This window comes from Eschrichtius robustus, chromosome 5, assembly GCF_028021215.1.
Source record: "Eschrichtius robustus isolate mEscRob2 chromosome 5, mEscRob2.pri, whole genome shotgun sequence".
NCBI lineage: Eukaryota > Metazoa > Chordata > Mammalia > Artiodactyla > Eschrichtiidae > Eschrichtius > Eschrichtius robustus.
This window is the reverse complement of record NC_090828.1, coordinates 129,486,975-129,504,525: the sequence shown is the minus strand read 5'-3', so window position 1 is coordinate 129,504,525 and position 17,551 is coordinate 129,486,975.

The window sequence follows — 17,551 nt, the reverse complement described above, 5'->3', positions numbered from 1 at the left end:
CTTCACTATGTACAAACAACTTCAGACTTTGGCTGGGGGAGAAGGAGGTTCTAGGAGAAGACGGGATGGGAACTAGCTGGGTTCAGGGTTGAGAAAGGAGCCCGGGAGAGGAGGCCAGTGTGACCAAGGTCAACTTGCTGGATAAGGAGCAGAGGTGGGGTGTAATGGAAAGAACAAAGCTTTACAGAGCAGATGCCATGGGCTGAATGTTTGTGTCTCCCCAGTTCACATGTTGAAGTCCTAATGCCCAATATGATGGTATTTGGAGGTGGAGCCTTTGGGAGATGATTAGGTCATGGGAGTGGGGCCCTCATGAATGGGATTAGTGCCCTTTGTAAGAAGAGCCACAAGAGGGATGATCTCTCTCTCCCCACCATGTGAGGATACAGCAAGAAGGCAGCCATCTACAAGAGAGCTCTCACCAAGAACCCGTCGGCTGGCACTTGATCTTGGACCTCCCAGCCTCCAGATCTGTGAGAAATAAATGTTTGTTGTTTAAGCCATTCAGTCTATGGTAATTTGTTACAGCAGCTCAAACTGACTAAGACAGCAGACAGAGCTGGACTCTTTTATCACATGTTGCTGCCCCTCCCAGGAGAATGCCTAGGCAGAAATGCATGCGTGCTTGTGCACCCCCACACACACACCAACAAGGAGCACTTGTCAGCCCCACACAAAATCCAGGGGATGCCTGGCACTGTTGTGGACCTGAGAGCTACAAAAATGAATGTGGATAGATCTACATTCGAGAATCAATTAAACAATAATGTCTTTGCCTTAAAGAGCTCACTTGGGAGGCTGTTAGCCTTCACAGTAAATCATAGTGCAAAGGAGATTATAAATTATATGACAAAGCTATAAATAATGTAATGTGGGAATCTGGAGAAAAGCTGGATTCTTTTGTGCAAGATTATATAGAAGCGTGAACGCATGGTAAGGCCTGTGGTCTGAGCAGGGACATGCTAAAGAATGATCTATCATCTCAGCAACTGGAAGGCAGAGATCAGAGCTGGAAGACCAGTTAGAAAGAAATCGCAATTAAAAATAACAGTTCCTAATCCTGAGCACGTCCTTTGTGCCAGGCCCTGTTCTAAGGGCTTTATGCATGTGACACATTTGCGCCCACAATGACGTGTGGTGGTATGAGTTGAATTGTGTCCCCCAGATATTCATATGTTGAAGCTCCAAACCCCAAAACCTCAGAATGTGACCTTATTTGGAAATAAGGTCCTTGCAGATGTAATTAAGACGAGGTCATGGTGGAATAGAAAGGACCCCTAATTCTATGTGACTGGCGTCCTTTTAAAAAGGGGAAATTTGGACACAGACACACATACAGGGAGAACACCATGTGAAGATAAGGGCAGAGACAGAAGTTATGCATCTCCAAGCCAAGGAACTCCAAAGATTACCAGCAAACAACCTGAAGCTAGGAGACAGGCCTGGAACAGATTGTCTCTCATGGTCCTTAGAAGGAACCAACCCTGGTGACAACCTTGATCTCAGACTTCTGGCCTCCAGAACTAAGAGGCAACGCATTTCTGTTGCTTAAGCATCCAGTCTGTGGTACTTTGTTCCAGAAGCCCTGGCAAATGAATACAGTCTGTTATCAGCCCATGTTGAAAGGAGGAAGCGGAGGCACAGAGGTCAATAACCCCCAAGTCACACTGAACCAGTAAGTGGTAGGGCCTGGAGTTGGTGCAGGTGGCCTCCTTCCTGAGCCCACACACTCAACCTCGTATTTTATATGTAGGAAGTCACACGGGCCTGAGCCAGGCCATCAGTCGTAGGAAGTCACACGGGCCTGAATCAGGCCAGCAGTGGCGAGAGGTGAGAGGGGAAATTCATGTGAGAGCCGTGCCCGAGAAAGAAGTCCAGGACCCCTGTTCAGATATGGTAGATGAGAAAGAAGCAGGTGTTCAAAATGGTGCTTTGGTTATTAAGGGTGGTTAAGTCTAGATATTATTGTAATTAAAGAATGATTTGGGCAATCATGTGTTTAATGTCTGTCTTCCCAACTACTGGAAGCTCATGAGGTCAGGGGCAATGAGTTGTACCCCACAGTGTGTCTATGCCCACACTTATGCCTTGCCCACTGCCTGGCAGAGCACACTGGGTAAATATTGGTAAAAACAAATTGCTACTACCTTCCTTTGTGCCCCAGAACACAAAAGAAGGAGGGGTGAGGGGTATCATGTAAACATGTTTTCTTCCTGAAAGAAGCGCAGGCTGGGATCAGCCCTCTCTTCAGTGTGATAGGCCTGCTTCTCCCACAGCATCCCTCCTGGCGCACAGAGCAGCTGTGTAAGTCACTGAACAGCTTGTGGCTTTGTAGGAAACATGCACTGGTCCAGGTGGCTTATGAGCAAGAAACCGACCCTCATCAAACATTCACCAGCTCCTTTGCAAGGAGGCTACAAAAGGAATTTTTCCTGCCACAAATTCTTCAGGTGGTAAATTTAGGAAAAAGTACCCGGAGTGGCATGTGCAGACAGCAACCAGACTGAAATGGAAAACCACATCCACACCGTTCTCAGCACGTGCATGGCAATGAGTAGAAGGAAGGAAGGATTTATCACTTAGCCAAGCACAGTTCTCAGTGCTTCATAAAGTCAGACTGGTTGGCCCCCAAAATCGATTCTCCCCCTTCTTCCATAAATAAGGACTGTTCAGCAGGTCACATGGCCACCTGGATAAATACTATATTTCCCAGGCTCCCTTGTAGCTGATGTGATCATGTGACTCAGTTCTGGCCAATAGGATATAAGCAGGAGAGTGTGAAAGGGTCTGGGGACCTTCCTTAAAGGACGGTTTGTCCACGTCTTTTGTCCTTGCTTTTTCAGACCTTTCTCCAGCCTTCTGCTGGAACATGGATGTGGATGCAATCATAGCAGACCGTGAGGACAGGACAAACTTTAGGAATGGTGGAGAAGTGAACAGAAAGAAAGTGGATTCTGAGAATCTTACAGAGAGGAGTTTCCAGGCCAGCCCAGGCCGCACAACTATAGACTTTTAAGCGGGAGAATTATCTGCTATCTGTTTAAGCACTGCCATTTGGGGTCTCAGTTACTCATAGCAAACCTAATACTACTGTCACACATATATTGGCTCACGTACATCGGCCAACAAATGAGGTAGGATATATATCCCAGTTTATGAATGAAGTAACTAAGGCCAAGGGAGCAACTCACCCAGCGTCACGCTGCTTATAAGATATGAACTCAGATCTGTCTGCATTCAAATCGTTTGTCTTTTCTCCTGTATCAATGACGCCTCCGCACTTGGGAATTTCCAGGACACTGTGAACATTGTGAAGTTGTGCAGCTTTGGGCAATTTCCTGATGTGGTTCACATACCAGGTCAGTAAGGCCTCAGACTGGTTTACGAAAGCCCGATGCCTTAGCTCCAATCCAGGGTCAAGGCTGGACAGCCGCCAGCAGCCAGGAGCCTCTCAGAGGTACGCTTGTGGTCACAAAGGGAAACCAGGCTCAGAGAGTGTGTACGGATCTGTGAAAGCCATCCCACTTCCAGCGAAGTAAACCCCGGCCTTCCTCCTACTATCGACGGTTTTCAAAGAGTACTGCCTCTCTGCCTTAATAGGCACAGACCAGGGCCGACCACTTGTCATGGTCATCTTATCCTGTACATGCAGCATTACTCACGGTGTCCTCTTCTCGAAGGGCAGACTGACTCAGGGGTTTCCTGCAGGGGATGAAGAGAAGCAGAGGCTTTGGACAGGAGGCAGGGCTAGATCAGAGGCTTCCGGAAGTCAGGGCTGGATCGGGAAGTGGGGGCCACGGCAAGTGCAATGCGGAGGGTTTTCTATGTACAAATTCTATAAAACTGGGGATTTTTTTTCAGAAAAATATATAAATCCAATGGTCAAATCAGGAGGATTCAGGAGAAGAAAACTTTCCAAAGGCTCCCTGAGAAGATATTTTAAACACAGCTACTTTTGGAAAGTCTAAGCTTCTTATAATGCTAGGGATTCTTAAGAAGGAAGAAAGATTGGTGCTTTGTTCATTTGTTTGTTTGTTGGATGGGATGTTTTCTGTTTGTGGTTTTGGTTGGTTAGTGGATGGGTTTTGTTTTTTCTTATCTCTAGTGCTAAGATCTCATCATTGCACTAACTAGTGCACATGAGCTTTTAGGGTTGTGAGTCACGAATGTAAACATTCTCAAGGTCCAGAACTTGTTTTTGGAGAAAGATACACAGGTCTGGAGCAACCACTCGTCTCTTCTCACATCCCTGGCAGACATTGCTAATCAATCACTGCGTGCTTTCTCAAGGCTTATGATGGAACCTCAGATCTCTGAGTCAACCAAGTGGAGTTTCATTCTTATCTTGAAAACCTTCTCCACACCTGCTCTTTGAAGACAGGGGCTGCAGGTTGCCCTCAGTTCTGCATTTCCAACATTTAACATGAGACCTTGCATACAGTAGGTCCTTGGGACACATTTGAGGAAGAGAGGGACGGAAGAGACAGGAGGAGCCATTAAGAGAGTCAGGTTGCAGGGGACCCAGTGGATTGCAACAGAGGCTGGATCTCATGCCTGATCCTGGATCCTGGATCCTGGATCCTCAGAGCCCAGCGCCCTCTTCTACCCACCTTGTGCATGTAACCCCAACCCTCCCCCCGGGCACTGGGGAGCTCCTTACATGCTGGGGGTTTATGCAGACACAAAACTGCTGAGGCGGAAAGAGCACTAACTCAGGTGCCGGAGAACTGGGCTCCTATCCCAGCACAACCACTCACCTGCTAGGGGATCTTGAGCGAGACGTGGCTGGCACCACCCTCTGGACTGCCCCCTTTGTGGACAATGAGAGCCTTATGCCAAAAGGCTGCTGTCAATCAATGCTTCTCTCCCCAAATCTGTAGGGGTCCACTGCTGTTGTCCTACTTCCAGTGGGACTGCACGGGGCTTCTGCCCTCTCACTCACGCTCCTGCCTCAACATCAGCTCTCCTCAGAAGCCCTTCCTGGGTATCCCAGCCCATGGAGTGCACCTCCCTTCCTCAGAGCCCCTCACACTGATGGCCTGCCCCACTATGGGCCTGAGCCTATATTTAGTTTCTGTTGTTGGTGATCCATCTCCCATGGGTGTGTACTCTTTCTCCAACTAGCTAGGAGATTTCTTGAGAGCTGAGAATGTGTGCTTTGTATTTCTGTGGTATCTCTCACAAGAGTAAAAGCAAAGTGAGAGATAACATAACAACAAAGATGATGAAGATGATAGTGATGATGATGGTGATGATGGTGATGATGATGGTGATGGTAATGATTATGGTTATGGTGATGATGATGCTGATGATGGTGATGGTGATGATGATGGTGGTGATGATTATGATGATGGTGATGATGGTGATGGTGATGGTGATGATGGTGATGATGGTGATGGTGATGATGATGATGGTGATGGTGATGATGGTGATGATGATGGTGATGGTGATGATGGTGATGATGATGGTGATGGTAATGATTATGGTTATGGTGATGATGATGCTGATGATGGTGATGATGATGGTGATGATGATGGTGGTGATGATTATGATGATGGTGATGATGGTGATGGTGATGGTGATGATGGTGATGGTGATGGTGATGATGGTGATGGTGATGGTGATGATGATGGTGATGGTGATGGTGATGATGATGGTGATGGTGATGATGGTGATGATGATGGTGATGGTGATGATGGTGATGGTAATGATTATGGTGATGGTGATGATGATGCTGATGATGGTGATGATGATGGTGATGATGATGGTGGTGATGATTATGATGATGGTGATGGTGATGATGGTGATGATGGTGATGGTGATGGTGATGATGATGATGGTGATGGTGATGGTGATGATGATGGTGATGGTGATGGTGATGATGGTGATGATGGTGATGGTGATGGTGATGATGGTGATGGTGGTGGTGATGAGGATGGTGATGGTGATGGTGATGATGGTGATGATGATGGTGATGGTGATGATGGTGATGATGATGGTGATGGTAATGATTATGGTTATGGTGATGATGCTGATGATGGTGATGATGATGGTGATGATGATGGTGGTGATGATTATGATGATGGTGATGATGGTGATGGTGATGGTGATGATGGTGATGGTGATGGTGATGGTGATGATGGTGATGGTGATGGTGATGGTGATGATGATGGTGATGGTGATGGTGATGATGATGGTGGTGATGATTATGATGATGGTGATGGTGATGGTGATGATGATGGTGATGGTGATGGTGATGATGGTGATGATGGTGATGGTGATGGTGATGATGGTGATGATGGTGATGGTGATGGTGATGATGATGATGGTGATGGTGATGGTGATGGTGATGGTGATGGTGATAATGGTGATGATGGTGATGGTGATGGTGGTGATGGTGATGATGGTGATTGTGATGGTGATGATGATGATGGTGATGGTGATGGTGATGATGGTTGATACCCTTTGCAAGCATTTTACACACACATGCTCATCTTTTCCTGATAACTACTCTGAGGAGTGTTATCTTTCTAATTTTGCAGTGTGAAAGCTTAGGCACAAAGAGTTTGCAGCATTTGCCCAAGGACGCCAAGAAGAAAAGTTTGGAGTGTGGGTGTCTCTGGCCCAGAACCCATGTGTTTAAGAACATGTGCCAAGGCTGCAAAGCTTGGCAAGGTGCTGTTCTTGCTGTACACCCATTTCCACACACGTGGCTGTTCAAACACCTTCAGTTTGTGACACTTCCGTCTAGTTCATCTCTATATTCCCAGTGTCTGGAGTAATATTCAGTATGTGAGTGTCTGAATGAATGGAGATGTTCTAAAAGAAAGGTCACCCCCAACCCCAGGCCTTGCCAGCCATTCACTGGTTCAATACTGCTTATCCATCCATGGCCCCAACCTCCTACCCCCAAGCACATTACATACCCATAAGGCTATTAGAACAAGCTAAGGAAGACCGACTCATTTAAAATTATCTCCTCAAATGGTATTTACCTAGCACTCTCTCTAGCCCTGCATAAGCAATTCATCTTTCACATTTCCTTTTAGCGCATTTTAGGACTTCTTAATAAACTCCGGGCAGTTAACGAACTTACATATCTGATGTCCCAAAATGCACATTTACACAGCAGCTTCTAGAGATAACTTACCCCCAAATTCTTCAGTTACTACCTGCTAAATCATTTCACTTTTCAGTGGAAACAGAGACTTAGACAGGATTTAAATCCATCCCCTTCTATCTGCAATGCCACTGCCCCATGCTCGTTCAGTCCCGACCTTTCCAAGAGTCTCCCAATGCAGTGTGGTTACACATCACTCAGGGACCTTGTTAGAATGCTGATTCTGATTCAGTTGGTCTATAGTAGAGTTAAAGAGTCTGTATTTCTAACAAGCTCCCAGGTTATATAGATGCTGCTGGTCCCTGGACCACATGTGAGAAGCAATTTTCTACCTTTCTCCGAGCTTCAGCAGAACCCCTCCCCACACTCCCAAGTCCATCCTCTATCCTCCCAGTAATCGAACACACAAAGGTGATCTCATCACTTTCCTCTTGGCAACTCATGGGATCCTGTCCACACTCCTTGGCCTGACTCTGGTCCTGGTGATCATCTCGGAGCTCAACCTGTATCTCTGCCTCACCTCCCTTCATTTGCCACATCATACTACTTACTCTTCCCCAATACACCCAGGGTGTTTCTCCCTCCTCTCTGTGGCGCAGTTATCTCTGTTCTTCAACAAAGGCTTCCCTGACCTCCCTTTTCTTCTTCTACCACTCCTCAAGCCTAATAAAAAGCCCCTTCCCTCTGACTCCATAACACCCTCTGTGTACTTCTACCGGAGCAAAGGCGTATTGATCCAGGTTGGCGTCCCCACCAGACCAAGACTTTTTGGAGGTCAGGGACCAACTGTATCTTGCTAATCTCCACATCCTCTGTGGCTCAGCAAATACTTATGATAGAATGAACAGATGAGAACCTCTCTGAAGAATTCTTTGACACATGAAGGTGGACAGTTAATAGAATTTCTAGAAGGAAGAATAACTCATTTGCTGTTAATACAAATCATTGCTACGTGTATAAACTAACTTTTCAAGGCTAATAAGATGTTTGCTTATATTAATATATTTGACTGTGTCATTTGCTTTGCAAAGTTCAGGTAAAAATTCTAAATGCTGACTGGCCTTAAACAATTCTTTAAAGATGCAGTGAGCAAATTAAATGTATTTCGTTCATAATCTGCACAGGGGAAAATGCTCCTTGAAGTGGCTGCGGCACATTTTTATTCTGTCTTGGAGCCACTGTTTTGTGAAGAATGGTTTATTCAGAAATTATAATGGAAATCACTAGGAATATTTCACAAGAGATAGATAGATAGATAATGCTGATAATTTCACACAGCACTGAGAATAAAAATAACAACCACAAAAATAATAGCTATAGTTTATTAGACATTTACTCAGTACCAGGCATAGGGCTCACTCTTTACATCTGTGATTTCCCCACACTAACCCTGGGAGACAGTCGCCATTATCCCCATTGAACCAACGGGAATACTGAGGCTCAGAGGGATTCATCAGTGGGTTCCCGTTCAGTGTCGGAGGCTTCTTTCCGTGCTCATAACCACTAAGCAAGACTGCCTCTGTCAAATGTTTACAGTGGTCAGACGTTCAAAGACAAGTGTCAAGTGACCACATGGCATGAGATGCAAAGAAAGTGTAACAGACCCTCCATTCTCTGTGAGCTGCCAGCTTAAAACCAATGCAACACCCAAGATGGCCACGTTAGCAGAAGAGATGCATAGCAAATTTATCCTTGATGGAACCCCACTTGTAGTGGGGAGTATGAGACAAACTAACTATTTTTATGAGATGAACTGGATTATTTTCACTAATCTAAGTGAAAATATAGTAATTAGGCATGGAACCCATAAGAGCTGCATGGAGTTAAATCAAACAAGTGTTACACGGGAGCAGCCTATATTGGGGATCGAGGTGGCGAGAATGACGGGGAGGGAGAGAGGTAAAAACATCTAGGAGAGCCCGATGTGGGCCAGATTTTGTCCCACTCCTTCACACATGTCATTTCATTCATTCCCCAAGGTGTCCCTCTGATGCCTTCATAGTTGCCACCATTTTACAGATGCAAAAACTGAGGCTCACGGAGATTCAGGAATTGCTACGTAAGTGGTAGGACGGTCTTTTGAACTCAGGTCTGTCTGTGTTTTCTATGTAGATTTGTAGAGATATGCTCACCTCCCCCCAACCCCAGTCCCTACAATGCTGCCATTCTTAATGGATTTTTTTTTTAAGTTATCTAAAAAGTCACTTGCTGGCAGATTCAGCCTGAGGCTATGGCAAACACCAGCCCTCAGCAGAGGAAAGAGACTTGAAATTTCAGGAAATCATGGAAAAATTAGTAACTTGAGAGCATTGAGACTTATTGAAAGGGCAGGAGATTAAGAAAAAAGCAATTTCATTTTATTATTGGAAACTTGAAGAGATGAAAATATGACCTTTTTCTGCCTCCCCCGCTTCTAAAAAGTGACAAAAGTGTTTCATATTCCTACAAGCTATATTAGGAAAAGTACCCCCAAGTGTGTGCTGCCTCCTGGGAGCTCAAAGTTTCAATCTCTTTTTTCTTCTTTGGCAAGAAGAAAAGAGATGCTGTTTTAGGACAGGAGTGTCCATATGGTTTTGATCTGGGCCAGGCCTTGGCCAAACAAAGCTGTAACCCAGCCTGTTCCTCAAACCATATCTGCCCCCCACCCCCGACTCAGAGGTGCACTTTCCCACCTAACCGCTAGGTCCTACCCAGACATCTGTCAAACACTAAAGAGAATCCTCAGATCAGAGACCCCAGAGCTCGGGCCCCATCCCGGAGGACAGCACACCACAGGGTGGTAGGAGGTGTCTTCCACTCACTCTTACCTCTCTGAGCCTTAACTTACATATCTGTGAAATGGGGAGACTTTTGCTCCTCCATGGAGTTTTGTGGGGAGCAAAAAACATTGCACAGTGTTTTAACTAGGCATTAGTTTTAATTAGTATTAACCAGGCACTTAATAAAAGAAGCTATACGTATGATTGCCATCCTCTACAATAATATTAAAGCAGAAAGGTCGTCCATTGAGGGTAGCCTTCAAGGGACATGAGGTTAGGAGGTACTCTTTCCTCCCACTACTGTGAAGGTGGTGGCCATTGTCAGAGGACAGCACGTCTACCGGGGTGCAGGTGGCACTGTCACACTGGAGAGGAGCTATGCATGCCTCACTGCAGCTCTACGGCCATGGAGCAGGCCAAGGGCAAAGACTTCTTTAACAGGAGAAGCCTGGGCGACTTCAACGGGCAATGTGAGTCAGACCAGTGCCCGGGCATCCTGCACTGCATCCTGGCCTCCTTTTACAGCATAACACACACGCTGTGCAGTGTGCCCTGCACCAGAGCCAAGGAGACAAATGAGGTCTGAAAGCCAGCCCTGCGCTCCACTGGGCAAGCCCGTTCCCTGGCTGGAGGAAGGGAGCACTTCTTCTGAATTTGCATCCAGCTGTGTAGGGGCCAGTGGTGGCCACCTGCCTCCAGTGGCGTTCATAAGACCAACTTGGTATCATAAAGAGTCCTTCCTTCTCTCCTTCCTTCCACCAACCCTTTCCAAGTCTCCCCTATTTGCTCGCTCACTGAGTCCCTGCCTCAAGGGGCCCAGGATCTGATGGGGGACAGACATGGAGGTGAATGACTACAGAACAGGACAACACGGCTAGGAAAGCTGCTCCTGACCAGAGAGAAGGAGCACCTGCCCAAAGAGGTAAGGAACTGACCCCAGATCACACGACTTGCTGTCATCGGGCAGAACCCACATGAGAAAACGTCACGAAAAGGGCAGAACATGCAGCTAAATGCAGAGAGGACGTGGGAAAGAGAGCGCAGGAGGAAAGGAGAGGCAGGAGCAGGAGGGAGGAAATTAAAGGCATCTTAGAAAATCGTGAGATGGAAGTGAATAAACAAAGAGCCCGGCTGGGAGGCAGAAGCCGTGACCGTGCGTGTGCAGACATGGGTCTGCCTTTGCGTGTGTTTACACCAGAGAGAAACACATAGGGTTTGGTGCACTCTGTATGAGGCATTGAGATGGTCACTTTACAGACACTGTCTCCTTGAATTCTTGCGGCAATCTTGGAAGGTGGTCTTTGTTATTCCCACCTGACAGATGAGGAAATTGGAACTCACAGAGATGAACCCCAAGTTACCCCAGTTGATATACACAGAGCCCACGCTGTCTGCAGGGCAGCACAGGAGAAGCAGAGCTATGCTTCACTGCTGGGGACGCAGTCCCTCCCGGGCCCCTCTTCACCTTCCCCCCGTGGCAGCTATAGACTCAAGGCGGCAGCAGCCCGGGGTCCCAGAAGCTCTGGCCTGGCCACACAGCCGGGACCTCAAACGCCACAAGCAGATGAGGTTAAGGTGTCTAGCATGGAACCAAAGCTGCCATCAGCACAGTGTCCAGAAAGCATCTGGGGAGCTCTGTCCCTCTCAGCCCAGGCACATGGGGCCACCTAGTTATATTAATTAAATTAATCATGGAAATGAACTGACCCTGGTGATGGGCACAGCACTCAGCCTCAAGTTCCTGGTGACTGTCAGAAAATCCAATTAAAGCTGAGCCAACCATTCTCCAGAAAGATCACTGGGGGCCAGGGTAAGAGCTAAGGAGAAGCTAAGAAAAGAAATCATATCTTCACATCCATTAAATCACCCTCCCTCTTAAGCAATACCTCTTGTGCCAGGGAGAGTCCAGGAGGAATCTGAAAGAGAATTAAATGGAAAGAAGGGATCAGCCTTTTCCCCCTTTTGCCGTTTTCCTGGGATTATGGTTGGGAGGCATGTGGTGGGCACATGACACACGCGGGCCTGTGTGTCATCTAGAGAGCGCCGGTCTAGGAGTGCAGGGGCCCAGGGTCAAGTCTGGGCTGGGCTCCATCAGTAGGGAGCCATTCGACCTTCGGCATTGAACTCACTGAGCCTTAATAAAATGGAACGCTAGAAATGGACCAAAGCCACGTCATAGGGTGGCTTCAGAGACCCAGGGAGATCATGGATATACAGGAGTTTGAGAAAGTAAAATCTGCTAACAAGCTTGTGTTTTGCATAATGAAACAGCAAACAGAAAATACTGGTGAAGCTGCTTAAGAGGGCGGGGAGAGGATGTGTTCTTCCTTTCACCCATCCATTCCAAATGTATTGAGCCTCCGTATGTCCCAGGTTACAAAATAGAACACGGTAGCCTGACGCAGAGAGCCTTTTATACATATGCCAGGACAGGAGGTACTGTGTCTGTTTTTCTTCCCATTATATCAATAATACTTAACAGTAGTTAATACTTAGAGTACATACTCAACAAATATTTGTTGATTGAATGAGTGAACTACCAAGTTTGTAGGGCTTCAAAACAAGTAAACAGATATTTCAATAAAGCATGATAAAGCTAGGGGAGTGATAAAGGGGTCTTGGAAGTTCCATGAAAGGTACCTCAGCCGCTGGGGAGGGGAAGGAGGGAGCGTTAGGATGGGCCCCCGGAACAGTGGGCTGGGAGGGAGAAGTTAGGGAAAACAGACCAAAGCAGGGCTGGTGGGCCAGAGACACTCCCGGGGCCCTCCATCCGCCTTCTGGAAGGAGGACCCAAGGATGGGGAAGTCAGACCATAGCCTTACAAAGATACTCTGGACGTGCTCAGCCAGGTGAGAGAGAAGCCGGCAGGAAGGGAAGCTGGAAACGTGAGTGAGATTTGGTTTAAGCCAGAAGAATGGGCTGCGCCAGGGACCAGAAACGAAAGTGGAGAGCTCCGGAGGGCACGGCCGGAGAGGAAGGGCGAGGACTTGAGAATGACGGTGGGTGTGACTTATGGGGATGGAAGCAGGGGAATCGGCGGGGTGGCTGGGCGGCGGAGGGGGGGCGGGGAATGAGCGCAGGCGTGAGTGCGCGTGTGTGCGCGTGTGTGTGTGCGCGCGCACAGAGATGCGCGCACATAAAACTCCAGCTGATAAAACTGACAAAGGCGACGGCGCCTCGCGTCCCCCGCGGCCACCGAGCTGGCGCAGCCAATGATGCCCGAGGCGAGGGGGAGGGACCAATGGAGCGCCGGGCTGAGCCAGACCCAAGCAAAAACAAAGCCGTCTCTCTGAAACAAAAACGAAACAGACGTGGCCGGGGAGAACCAAATGTTTGTGAGATGATGTGAACAAAGAGGAAAAGTCAATCTAGGCAAGTTTGAGTGTGTCTGCTTGGAGCCTTCGGCGGCTCTGATCGCTGAATACTTTATGAGAACGTCCTTTGCCCCTTCTCTCCCTCTCTCCCGGAAGGAAAATAAAGCCTTGGCCAAATGAGACTTGACGGCATGAACAGAAGACCGTCTCCAGACTGTCCCAGCTGGCTTTGGCGAGACCGGGCCAGCGGTGCCGCGTGGGTAACATTGTCGCCGGTGGCTCAATACTGTCACCGCCCCAAACGCCCACCACCTCCCGTGGCGCAGAGATCGTGGCCCTCCGCAGAGCTGGGACAGGCGCAGCGCCAAGGAAACCTTTGTTTATCTCTCTAGCCCTTCTTGCCAACCGGCGATGTACCTCCTTGGTATTTCTGCCGTATAAAATTGCTCTTCGTACCCTGATTCGCTGCACTGCAGCCTCTCAGCCTCACTCCACCTCCCACTGGGGGTCACCGCCCCTCTCCCTTCTTTAAACCACAGCAGCACCGCATCGCACAGCGAGGCCCTTTCGCGGTTACCCATAAACGCAAAGGCAAGGAGCCACCAATACCTGTTTGAGGAGCTGGCATTTTAATCAGCACACTCCAGCTGCCATAAACCCCGACTAGTGTCCCACCTCTCCTCCTCCCAGGGCCCTCTCCCAGCCTCCCTGCTCACCCCCATCTCTGTAAAAAAAGCCATAAAGCCTTTCTCCAATCGCCTTCTTGGAGTTTATGCAACCCCCAGAACACGGGTTGATTGGAAAGGTCTCTCTCCTGGATAACAACAATTCAGTGTGCCTTGACATTTTAATAGCCTGCCATCCTGGTGAACACAATCGAGCAAGGCAGTGAAGCAAAAATCATTAGGTAAGCAAGATAATCTAAGCGGGATCCGCCTCCTGCACGCTGGCATCTGGGGGTAGGCTGCACAGCCGGGGCAGTCCGCAAAGCTGGCCTCATCCTGCTCTGCAGAGCTCTGTATGTGTGCTCCAACGCGTACACTTGTTCAGCTAGAGACACGCACCCCTGCAAACAGGTTTTGGGAGATAAACGTACTCAGGCAAGTACAGGCTCATTGAAGCCCCAATATGAGATAGCTTGAGAGCATACATATTTACAAATGAATCAAAATACCTGCCACTTCTCCAAACAACCACCAAATTAAACTCACTGCTCTCAGTTCGGGTTTTGTTGTATCACTGAGAATGAGGCAAATATTGGCTGGGATTCCTAATGTCAGCCATCTAAAGGCTGATTATTTCCATGCATATATACATATTTATATGAAGATTTTGAATGTAATGCCATGGCTAAATATATAATTTAAACATAAATATGTAATATAAAACATTTATGCTTACTGTATGCCCGGTAATATTATAAATGTTTCGCATCTATTAAGTCATTTAATCCCTGAAACATATGTACTATCATCCCCATTTCAGAGATGAGGTAACTGAGGCACACGTAGTTGAAGCAACCTGTCCAAAGTCATCTTCTAGTAAGTGGCGCAGAACCAGGATTTGAATTCAAGCAGTCTGGCCCTAGAGTACAGGCTGTCGTCTTGCACTATGCTGTCTCCTAGAAAGTAAATCACACAAATAAATGAAACACGTGTTACACATCTTTCTAAGGTCAGTGCATTCCTTCATGAATGTGTATATTTGCACACACAACACACACGTTTAGACGGGCACTCAAAAGGTGCAAAGCAGTATGACTGAAGCAGTATGACCGACTGCCTTTCAACACAAACACCTGCATGTAAGTATTCAGCTGTGGTCACATACTGAACACCCTGTGAGTCCCAGGATCGTATGTTAGTACTGATGATACAACAATTCATTAGACACAACTGCCACCTCCTGTAGCTCGTAGCCTACGGGAAAGTCAAACCAGCAAACAGATGCTTGGCCTTGCAGGCGACAGGCTAGAGATTGGCACAGAGCTGCAGAGGCTCAGAGGACCTGCCCCGGCTGCCCCAATCTGCCTCACACGACCCTGTCCCAGGTTCTTCTTGGGAAGCCACACACCAATTCCCAAGAGGTTGCCATCACTCCAAACACGTGGAGTTCGCCATTTGGGGATTGCCTTTAAGACGTTTTTATAAGCTGCCCAAGAAAATGAGTCCTGTTACTTAATAATTACATGTAACACACACGCTCACACCCCTTTCTTGGGAAGGAGGTAGAATTGACATCACAAAACCCGGGAGGGCCACAGAGAACAGAAAATTCTCCTGTTGGATCCCAACCCTTCCAGATGGCCCATGCTCTTCCCTCTCTCCCCACACGGGATTCCCCGGCACAGACCTGTTTCCCTGGGTGCTGACTTGGCAAGCTTTTCACTTTATGAATATGACCCTCGGAGGGGAGAGCCCCTCTCAGCAGCCCCCGAACTATGTTATCACCGCTATTAAGGAGCTTAAAGAGGAGCTGGGAGGAGAGACACCGCTGGAATTGCAGGCTGATTGTGATTGATGTGTTCCTATTAGCGTCTCAGTGTTATCTCTCTGGATGGCAAGAACAGCCAGTGGCTTGTAACACAACAGATTACCTGAGTTCTCAGCCTTAGAAGGATGTTCAAATAAAATATAGTCCCTCTTAGCTAGAAGCTCATTTTCTCCACGAGGCTCCCAGACTATTTCACGTCAGCTCTGATTCGCTGCGACTCTCCTCAGTAAACATGTCTTATCATTAATAATTCTTTACAAGCACAGTCTCCAAGAGTCCTCTCTCTCTCTCTCTCTCTCTCTCTCTCTCTATCTCTCCCTCTTTCTCTAGGTGGCTGGATTCAGACACATCACGCGCCAGTTTGGGTTCCAAGGTGCTTCCCTCTGAATTTTCACCTGCCTTGCCAAAAATGATTGATTACGCCGGGCCGACTGGGTGTCCAGCAATACCCAACAAATGACTTTGGCCCCTAACAGCAGGCCTTGGCCAGATAGAAATCAATATTTCACCATTAAAATCTATCAAAGAAGAGTTAAGGCACCATCTGTCCCTGCCGCCTCTCTATGGTGTGTGAACATTAAATCCGACACTTGTACTACATGGGTAATCAATATATAGTGGTTCACAGATCATCTGTGGTTCCCTTTTAGCAGTGATGGATGTCTGGAATCGTTGTGATTCATTTTGTCAGACCATTAAACAAGATTCTGTCCAGTTCCTTCCTGATTTCATTTAGAGGATCATTCTTCACAGTTCATAAGAGGGAAACGTTTTTACCAATCTGCTTCTATTTCAATAAGTCACTTTATAGAGATCTTGTGTCCTCTAGACTGTAAAAATTCTGGAGAGATAGTACAAACAGACCTCTAAAACTATTCACTGCATGACATATGCATAAAGTGTGAAGAGAGGAATGTAAATATGTTTACCTCTTTACCTGCAAATGTTGGTTTTAACCCCCTCCTGGCTGGAACGCTGGCCTGCAGGCACTCTGGTAATAGGGCCCACCACACAGGGAGGAGGGTGGAGCTGGTGTCTGGAAGCTAATTTACAGAGGCGAGGGAACCCCCCCCATAAACCCTCCCTGGCATGGCTAAAAGCAATGGAAATGGCTTTTCCGGAGGTCGCATTTCAGACACTTTCATTTCTACACTCGTGTTGATCTGCCTTTGACCCACATGATTGGCAAGGGCCCCTCTGTAACCGAGCAGAGCGTGCGACCCAAGAGAAGAACCACTTGAGGGCTGGGTGTGGGCAAACGTAAGGACCTGCGTGACAATATCAGCCACCGTCTGTGCAGCGCCAACTTGTGCGTTGAGTCTGGCCCTCACAATCCTACGAGGCAGGTACTATTTGTCCCACTTGCCAGTGAGGAAACTGAAGCTCAGAGAAGGTAAATAACCCGCCTGAGATTACTCTAACCAGGGAATGTGAGAGTCAGGACCCAGACCCAGGCCTGTCTGACACCAGAGTCCACATGACTGTGGTCAGCTCTTGGTTGGTGGCCGTTTCTTTGCGGATGATTTTGTTTCAACCCACGTGAATTTCCCTCAAGCCTCCTAGGATGGCACCAACCAATCAGGGCGCTATTAGGAAATAAAACTGTATTTTACTATTATTTTAAGTAAATCTGTAACAGGATCACTAAATAAGGCACTCTAAAGCCAAACCGTTGATATTAAACTATTTTCTGTGTTTAGATTATTAGATAATTATACCACTGTAGCTGATACTAGTGTAGATAAACAGATGTTGATTTAAATATTAACAGATGCATATATACATATGTATACGTAAAGATATATACACATGTATTTTACATTTAATTATATATTACATGATAAATGTATATAATTCTAAAGACT